Raw genomic sequence first — 8566 nt, 5'->3', positions numbered from 1 at the left:
AAAGCAAGATTGCTTGTGCCAGGACAATAGGATGTGCCTGGAATGCTGATATTTTTCATAATATGCAAAAGAACGTGGCTGCTAGCAGGGACAGTTATACTATATAATGGCCAAAGGGGGGGCAGCAAGGGACCAGAGATGGGGAACAGGATTGCTGTAACTCCATTGGGTGCAACAGAGGTTTAGGGGTAGAGATAAGTTGCCCGCCCACCCCCTGGCCAGCATGCCCCATGCTGCAGCCAGCCCCAGGGAGTTGCCACCCAGCCAGCACAGCCCCCTGCTGGCTCTTGCACCCCCCATGTCTCCAGTACCCTGCCCTGAGCCCCTCCTCATCCCCACCCGACTCCTGCATCTCCAACCCCCTGCTCTGAGATCCTTCCTGAACCCTGACTCGTGCACCCCCCATGCACCAACAGACTCCTGCCCTTAAGGACCCAAGCAATGCTGAGTAAATCTTCTAGTATGTCTATATGTTGAATATGATGTGCATTCAATTTAGGCTTTGTTGTTTCAGAATTTGTTGGTGTGCATGTGTGCTTTTTCTTGTCATTTCAGTATCCTTTTTAATGTTCATGGTAAGGATGTTAAAGACTAGTCGACTATCCGATAAGCATTTGCTTATCCAATAATCTCTTGACTAGTAGACTATTCAATATTCCCCCCACCCCTTGCTGCCTCTATAATATAGAGGCAGCAAAGGGCGGGGTAAGGGGTACTTCAAAGCTAAGGGGTACTTCAAAGGGCGGGGTAAGGGGTACTTCCATGGATCAGCTGTGTGGCGGGATGCCCCTTTAAAAATGCTGCCTCCCCAGAACCCGGGATCAGCTGTGGACTCAGCTGACTCTGGGCTCCTAGCGGCATGCTGCGTAGCATGGAGCCCAGGGTCGGTGGGGGACTGTGAGTCCCCCGCTGACCCTGGGTTCCATGGCTTTGCAATGCACAAAAGCCCCCGCTGGGAACTCTTGTTCATTTCAAAGCAGGTACACCTAGTGCAACCTGGAGTCAGCGGGACTTCCTGCTGGCCCCGGGCTGTACATGGAGTTCCTTACTCCTCCTTTGAAATGTACAAGAGCCCCAGCTGGGGCTCTTGTACATTTCTAAGGAGGAATGTGGAGATGCCTATCGACTAGTCAATTGACCGCATTTTAACATTCTTAGTTCATGGAGATGATCTTTATGTAGTTTTTATTCAGGACACCATAACCATAACAACAATAGAGCATTTATATTAGTCTGCAACAGAAACTGATAGGATGTATCTAGCATAACATCCTGTGTAATGTAAAAATAAGTCAAAAGAACAAGGAGACTGGCCACATGAAAAAATATCAATTACAATGTAAAATAAACATTGCCACCAAAGGGATTAGCATATTTTAGCAGACACTCCATAAGAAAATGCATTTGGGTGACTTTCATGTTTGTGTGGAATACGTTACCAAAACCGAAACATTGATACAAGTGCAATCAATCACCTATACCTGCAGGGCCTTATTGTCTGATTATGGACAATTTCACAAGAGTAGAATAAAGATTTAGGTCAGGGCCAGGGTGTTAACTAGATATTATTGACAATGGCCTTGCACCTCAGGGAGTCAGAAGACTGGTTTTGCATCCATGTAGAGATAGATATACCCTATTTTATAATTTAAAATATTGATACTAGTTAAGCATGTTATGTTTCAAACACAGCAGTATTCTGTTTACAAAGTTTTGTGCTGTGCCAGAGCAAGCAAGGAAACACTGGAATCCCAGTCTTGAAAGAGTTGGTTTTATTGCGCAGCTAATAGACAACGTGTGGTAGTAGAGGAATGTGTCACAGTAATGCAGAGAGCTGTAATGATGTCAACTTGTTATTTACTTTCCAAAGCTGAATGACTGAGCAAGGCGAAAGGAGAATCAATCAACCACGATGTGACTCTACAGGCGGAAAAAACACAGCACTCTCACCAGTAAGAGGTTGGGGGAAGGGAAGCACATGTAAGCAGGGCAATGTTGCATCATTTACTTGCATTGGTTTTTGTATTGCTCCCTTCTTTTCTCGATTGAATGTAATATCTCAGTATCAAGCTGTACAAATCCAGAGAAAAAATAAGAAGGGCATGTTCAAGGCAAAAGAAACATCATTTTTGGGGGTGTTGAATTTCAACTGATACATAATAAAATCCATTCTGCTGATTCACAATTATGGAGACTGTGTAAGTCCATATTTTAATGTGCTCTAATAATGTTATGAAAACATTAGTTTTACCTCACTCATGTGTTATAGTAAGATATATAAGTATTTATTTTTGCTTATGTTCTCTTTTTTGATTGCTTAGTTCCCAGCTATTTTAAAATTTGAAAAACACCCATTGTCTTTTGATCAGATTGTTATATTTCAGATTACTGAGAATCAGGATCTTGCTGTCTGGCATATTACAGAGGGAAACACTTAAAAATTGGAATAGGTAGAAAAATAGAAGCTGGTTTTGGAGTTTGTTTCCAATTGGGTTAACACATGAATGGTTTGGTGTTCAACAACTAGACATTACTACCAGATCTATTTCTTTGGAGGATTGTGGAAATATACGTTGGATTTATTTCAAATTGTCTTTTTAAAAACAGATTTTTGCAAATATTTTCAGATTTGAAATCCGAAGATACTTCCAGCAGTCCGAAACTTGCAAAATAATAATAGTGTACACTAATGCATAATGTAATATAATCAATGCAAACTAAACTGCCCCCAGACTTTAATGAAAATATAACATATCTATGTACACACAATCTCAGACAAGCTGTGTGTGCAGAGGGGAGAGCAATGTTCATGCATCTTTGAGATATATATATATATATTTGCTTGAGTCCACAGGGTTAATATTTCGTTTTTCTACTAGATGGGGGAGGGTTTATTTAAAAAAACCAACAACCCTGGGTTTCAAATTAATGACGAAAATAAGCTTTAAGTGACAAACAAATTACCTTAGGTACTTAGAAGAAAAAACAAAGCATTTTTGGGTGGGAGTATTTTTGTTGTTTGAAGTTTTTTGGGGTGAAGAGTAGAAACTGATTTTGGAAGAAGGGAGAGGTATTGAAAGGGGATTTTTTCTATCTTCCCTAGTTCAGGTCAATGTGGCTGGTTCCCTCCCCCCCAGGTCACTGACTATCTCTGTGTGTCTTTCTTTCAGTCCTGCTGCTGCTTGTCCCTGGAAGCCTGACACACACTCACACCAAACACATTAACTCTGCTAATGAAGTAGTGAGCAGCAGCAGCACCTCCTGACCGCCATTCCGCACCAAAAACTTTCCATTTTCCTCTTCCCACTCTCTGGGACTTCCTTTTGATTTTGCTGGGTGGAGGAGGAGGAGGAGTGTGTGTGTGTGTGTGGTGGGATTTACAGTCTCCTTTAACGCTTGCTGGGACCTAGGAAAAGAAGAGTTACACCATGTACTGCAAGTGAAAAAGTCTCCCTGTGTGTGTTTCTTGCAGAAGTTGAGGCTTTTCTCTGCTGTTTCCAGAAGTGAAAGCTGTGCCTTTAATACACGTTGAGTGAGGTGAGTTTGGAGGACTGATTATTCATCATTTGGACCTTTTTGTGTGCGTCTCTGACATGCAATTTAGTGATTAAAACGGCTTGCCTTTGCCATATATTTCAGCGTATGCAATCAATTTCCTCGTGTTTCCTTCTTATTATTATTTGTTTCTTTTGTATCTGAGTCTATGAGATTTATGAGTGTGTTTCTTTTAGGATTTCCCACATTTTCTGTGTGTGTTTCTTTCAAGTGTGCCTTGAATTTGTGTGTGTATGTTTTACCCTAAAATCATTGGAACAGGCTAGAAAGTCTTGCATTGTTGAAAGGTTTATTATGAATGTTAATTCTGCTGGAGTTTCTAAACCCTGATTAATACAGGGAGTAGTAACAAAATGTGGCTTTAGAAATGTTCCTCTGAATGTGGGAAAGAAGACTTGGTTGTTTTTGTGTTGTAGGTGTATTTGTTTTTTGGTTATATGTGATTTGTGCAGGGGAAGGCTTAGTGAGTTTGGAGGAGAGTTTTTGAAATGATAACTTAGCCTTAACACACACAAATTTCCCTTAGTATTTCACTAACAAAATAAAATGTATGCCTACTGTAGTGTGTGGAGTTTGCACAACCCACGGTGGGGGAGGGGAATCCCATTCATCTAGTGTTCGAATCACCAAGCACAGGAGTTGATCACTCCTGTAAATCGAAGTTTAGCTCCAAGTAGGTAACTACGCTAATTTTTATTTCTATATGCAATGCTGTCATCTAACTTAAAAACAATCCTTTAACATAGTGATGGGCCAGTGCTGGCATTAGGGGAGAAATATTCAGTGTGACTTCTATTACAAGCCGAATACAGCAGGGTTTGCAAGAAAACAGAATTGCAGACCTGTTGCATGTATTTTGAGGCAAAAATAATACATGCTTGATCATGTATCATCAACACATTCAGACAAGAAAGACACTTCACTAAGTTAGTGTGCCTAGCATAGGTACTCAGCACTACAGGAGGCTAGTGGGCACCTTCCTCCCCACTATAATCCTTTTATTGATTCTGTTTCCTATTTTGTGTTGCTGTTGTGATCTCAGCACTTGGTTTATTTTGTTTTAAAAGGGTGTGAGGTCAAGTAGTATTGCAGTATGTCATGCTAATGACCCTTGGCCTATTTAATTACATGTTCAGTTCTCAAATAGGCATATTGCACACAAAACCACACCCTAAAGTTGGACTTAGAGTGAATACTATTTTCTCTTAAAGTCTGAATAAGGCCTCTGTATGTTGTCTTAGAAGATATTTCACCTTCGTGGCCAAAGATTTTGTATTATTGGTATGTTCCCCCCTCCCCATTACATACAATTCAGTTTTAAAGCAGAAGGGAGAGGGAAAAAGCAATCAGTTTCATAGGGCCACATGAAATGGAAAAAAAAAGTGTAAGAATTATTATACCAGAAGGCTCCTAATGTCACATCTTTCTTCCTTGACCCATTTGTTAGCTAAGACTGCTCACACAGCATACACAAGATTAAACGCAGTAAACCTTGCTTACTACATAACAGCACATGGTGGATTTAGGCCTCTTAGTTGGGCAAACTGTTTACCAAACTTGGAGATACCTCACAGTTTTCAAATTAAATAATTCCTTTTTGCTGTGATATCCAACAGGATTGGCGCAAGGGCAGCATTTCAGATTTCTTCATTTTCTTTTTTTTCTTAAACGACAGTTAACAATTGCAACATCACAAATACGGTCATATTCAAATGGGGAACCCTTCTCCTGAAGATATGGCAGTGGGGGTGGACAAATAAATAGACATTCTCTCACATATTAAAAATATATTAAGCCTTTCTTGGGCTATATGCAGCAATAGTAAAACTGGCAGAGATCTGAAATGAGCTACTGCATCTCACAATAAGTGTTTCAAAAAGCTAAAGAACAACCAGACCATTTTTAAGATTAAAAAGTTTGTGTTGGTACTAAAGAGGGTAAATAATTATACATGCATATAAACATTGGCAGCTGCACAATAGTCCAATTGCCCTTAGGAGAAGAAATCTTTGAAAACAAGTTGTCTTCTGTATCCAACCCCACTCCTCTCAGAGTAGGTTACTTATATATCCTACATTTATCATAATGATATTGGGATGTCTCCTTCTTTCTATTTGATTCTATGGATCATAAAACCCTTGGAAGCCTTTTATAAGGCTCGGTTTTTATACTCTTGAGTTTTGAGTATGGTGGAGAAGAACTTTTCTCAGAGCACTAAGGTGTCCTCTCTGACAATTTTTCCCGTTTTCTATTCTCCCACTTATTTATCAGTTTTTCCCCCATCTCTGGGATTACAGGGTCAGAACCGGACTGGTCCCTCAAAGCGGTATATCGTTAGACTGCAGCAGTTCTCAAAGGTTCACATCTCTGAATCTTAAAAATGCTGGATGAGGCATTATTTTGTATGAAATAATACTGTTCCTTAGTGGTCTAGACAGGACAATGTTGAGGTATATTAGAAAACTCAGCAGTATTCTGAGCTCCAGCTGTCTGAAGAGAGAGGCACCAGGCTGGGAAAATTGACCTTGAAATTTTGCATGGTAGTGCTTGGTCCCTGGGTCATCCCTCTTTTAATACTTTCTGTCATTTCCTACTGTTTTCAAATTGGGTGATAGAATTTACGCTCCAGCTGATTTGCTCTGAAGTAAGTTTGTTTGTTTGGCCCTCAACTGAACACATGCTAGGAGAATGTTTCCACCTTGAAGAGTTATAGACAAGCCAAAGGATGAATGGGGAAACAGATACACAGAGGCTACGTCTAGACTGGCATGATTTTCCGGAAATGCTTTTAACGGAAAAGTTTTCCGTTAAAAGCATTTTCGGAACAGAGCGTCTAGATTGGCACGGACGCTTTTCCACTAAAGCACTTTTTGTGGAAAAGCGTCCATGCCAATCTAGATGCGCTTTTCCGCAAAAAAGCCCTGATCGCCATTTTCGTGATCAGGGCTTTTTTGCGGAAAACAAATCTGGGCTGTCTACACTGGCCCTTTTGCGCAAAAGGACTTTTGCCCGAACGGGAGCAGCATAGTATTTCCGCAAGAACACTGACAATCTTACATGAGATCGTCAGTGCTTTTGTGGAAATTCAAGTGGCCAGTGTAGACAGCTGGCAAGTTTTTCCGGAAAAGTGGCTGATTTTCTGGAAAAACTGGCCAGTCTAGACACAGTCAGAGAGAGGTGAAGTAACTTGCTTGAGGTTATAGAGGACAGCGGCAGAGCTGGAACAGAACTCTGCCAGAACTAATTCTCCAGTACTGTGTTCTGTCCATTGGAAACCATTGTCTCTATTTTTCTTTTCGCAGGATATTAAAACAGCCGTAGAGTGCCCCAGTTAATAAGTCCATTCACTCTGGAGAAGGAGTAGATTTGCCTATTCTCTGCTGTGCATTTTGCCTGCCTTCAGGTTTCATTATTTTTTATTATTTTAATTTGTAGTACTATTTTAAATTATGTGCTAGTTATACTCCAACCAGCCTTATAAAATCACAAATAATTTTTAACTCTCATGAGCAGGCATGGGCTATTTTTTTTTCATTACTTCCATCTTGCCTCGTGATGAAAATTATTTTGTAAACTGTTTTTCAGTTGCTAAATTAAACTTCAGTTCTCCCTCCCCCCACTCCTCAGACTATTTTTAGTTAGAAGAAATAGTTGACCTCTTTGCAGCAAGAACACAGAGCCCTTGGGTACCATTTATAGGTTTCTATCTAATGGCCTACTTGGACAAGTTTGTTGAAATTAAACAAAAACACTGAAACTACAGCCCTGCCTAGGAATAACAACCTCTTCTGAATATACATAATTTTAACTTGAGTAAATCTGAGAGAAATATTTGAAGGTGAAAATGTGGCTTTGGGTCATTCTTCTCCCCTTCAGTAGATGACTAAGCATTGTATAGGGTATTTGTGCACATCTGAAAGTTAATATTGTGGGATTTCATTTAAAATTGATTTATGTGATTTATATAATGTGTTAAGAATATGAGATGTCCCATTTGTACTGTACCTATGTGGAAGTAAGGATGTCTATTTTTATAAGGAAAGGATAATATTGCCCATCACTTTCTCTCATATCAAACAGAACATATCCTCACAGAGATTTGAAGTTGTACCTACTAAACATGGTAGTTACAGAGCTGCATGAAACCTGATTTTATAAGCTGTTTGTCTTACCTCTTTCAGATTCAGGTCTAAACTTACATGTAGGTTTGGAAGGATTCAGTTTTTGTTGGTAAATGTAGATTTCACTGTACACATTGAGATGCAAAAATATTTCAATGGACAATGATAGAAATTTACAAATAAGTGTTTTTACTTTTCCTGAGAACTTATTAGAGTTTAATATAAGGATATTTACCATGTTTGTTTTGACGTGTAATGTTGCCCGTTTGTGTGTTAATGGCTACGAAACCTCATCTTTTTTAATCTTAATGCCTGTCATTAAATAATTATTGTATGACTCCTCTGTGATTTATTACAGCTGTGGAAATTTAAATTGATAAACATCTAAAAATTAAAAACAAGAATTGATAGATCCATATACAGAACTATACATCTAAATTCTAACGATGCTAAGCCTACTTAGGTAAGAGAGGCCAAAGATCATTTTGTCCCTCATATTACTTTTCACTCATGTATCTGCTTTGTCCTTGGTTTCAGTGATGTCATAGCCTTAATAAATATTGCATTGCATCAGTATTTGGCTATGCCTCCATTTGCTGAAGACTGAGAAATATAAGTCTGTGGGTACCCAACCCAGTCGCCTTGTTCCGATTAATTATGTTGCCAAAATGACACAGGCTGGGTAAGAGATTTGGATGTAGGAGTATCTGATAGACTCGGATTATTTTCTGTTGACTTCGCACAGGTCTCAACAGAAGGGAGCATCAGAATGTCAGTATTGCAAGTTAAGGAGGTCAAGTAATGTGATTAAACAATCGATATTTGTCTGGTGTGTCCTATTTAAATTGAGACTGTGGTGTAATAAGTATTTCAAATGTATTAATAATGGC

General features: G+C 39.4%; 1 protein-coding gene across 3 annotated transcripts in view; it reads left to right on the top strand.

Annotated features, from left to right (window-relative positions):
* The first annotated feature begins 1904 nt into the window (after positions 1 to 1904).
* The window catches only part of TBL1X (transducin beta like 1 X-linked), a 287997-nt gene continuing 281335 nt past the window's right edge, over positions 1905 to 8566 (top strand). The window contains exons 1-2 of one of the 3 annotated variants that reach the window (XM_075915224.2): positions 1905 to 1952; positions 3473 to 3537. The gene's annotated coding sequence lies outside the window, so the exon portion shown is untranslated. Of the gene's footprint in view, positions 1953 to 2012; positions 2199 to 3170; positions 3538 to 8566 lie in introns of those variants that run through there. The other 2 variants (XM_075915214.2, XM_075915234.2) reach the window with 2 other exon arrangements.

The sequence above is a fragment of the Pelodiscus sinensis genome, chromosome 1, assembly GCF_052426305.1.
Source record: "Pelodiscus sinensis isolate ZL-2025 chromosome 1, ASM5242630v1, whole genome shotgun sequence".
Taxonomy (NCBI): domain Eukaryota; kingdom Metazoa; phylum Chordata; order Testudines; family Trionychidae; genus Pelodiscus; species Pelodiscus sinensis.
The sequence above is the reverse complement of the archived record's forward strand: the minus strand, read 5'-3'. Positions and strand labels throughout refer to the sequence as shown.